The sequence below is a fragment of the Alligator sinensis genome, unplaced genomic scaffold, assembly GCF_000455745.1.
Source record: "Alligator sinensis unplaced genomic scaffold, ASM45574v1 scaffold1451_1, whole genome shotgun sequence".
Lineage (NCBI taxonomy): Eukaryota > Metazoa > Chordata > Crocodylia > Alligatoridae > Alligator > Alligator sinensis.
In genome coordinates this window covers 406,681-407,995 of record NW_005842351.1, presented here as the reverse complement: position 1 = coordinate 407,995, position 1,315 = coordinate 406,681, and positions in this window count along the sequence as shown.

Genomic DNA, 1,315 nt, shown 5'->3' with positions numbered 1-1,315 from the left:
TCAGGATGGGCCTACTGTTCCCCCTTCCTCCCCCGTGGAAATCTGGCTTTTCCCTCCTACCCGCCTGCATTGGGCCCAGACTTGCTCCCCTCTGCCCTACGTTGGGCTCAGGCCCGCTCAAGGCCAGCCCTACTGGCCTCAGCCCCCACCTCCCATCCACTCTGTTGCCATTGCCTCTGGCGGGGGGCAAGGCCAGCTATGCTGGCCTCACCCTCCTTCCCTCCTCCTCCTCCCCCCTCCCCCCCCCGCTCCATCCCCTGTGTCCCCACCATCATGGTGGCAGGCTGCCTTCTGCCAGAATGCTTCTTCCTGCTCTGATTGGCTGTTTTTCAGCCAATCAGTGTGTGAATAAAGTGTGACAGACAGACTCTTCTTTAGTATTAGAATAGTCAAATTTTCTTGCCTAGCACTTATGTCTTGCCTCTTACCTTTAATCTGAGCTTTTCATGCATCTGTTCTTAGCTTAGTGTCTAAAAGAAGATTCTACCTGGATCTTTGATCAAAACTTAACTTATTTCCACACTGTCTCCACCTTGCTATTTTTTTATGTTTCTTTCTTTTTAGCCCTTATGTGGGCACTTGCTCATTTAAGGTCATAAAGTGGCTGTTTTGTATAATCACTTGCAGCATTGCGTATTCTGCAGTTTGTGGTTCCTTTAGACTTTCACTCACTGTAGGGCCCATTTCCTGTTGGTAAATAGCAGCTTTGGTACATTTTTTTGCATTGCGTTGTATTGTCTGCTTTCTCTTGCATGATGAGTCTAAAGTCTTGATTTCACTTTTTACTTCTCCCTCCTCCAAGTAATTGCTAGTGAATTGCAGCTGCAACTGATTCCAGATCTTGTCTGTGAATCTTCTTGGCCCAGTCAGAGGCATTAGCACAATATCTCTTAGTGTGGCAATAACGTCATTCAAGTGTTAAATTGTTCTTTGGCTCTTGCTGCTTAATAGCCTGTTTATTTCCACATTACAATTTCTGTATTCTCTGTTAATACTGAACTCCAGTGTTTTGGAAGAGCATATCCATCCACAGAACCTGGTTTTTGGAGGTCTTGTGCGTTAGTTTCAGAGTAGTTTAAGGTACAACAGGATGTTCTGCCATCTCTTACCTTCTATTTTCTAAGTATACCTTGTATCAAGGTGGTATGTTTAAAATATTTACTAACAGGTATTTATGATTTAAATGTATTCTCTGTGATAGTTTTAGGGTTCCTATTAGTAAATTCTCTTTACCCACTCAGGCTAAGTTCAGATAGTCAAAAAGCCCAAGGCCGAATCAATTCTCTCGTTGCAGGTTAGTGTAAGCTGCATAAAT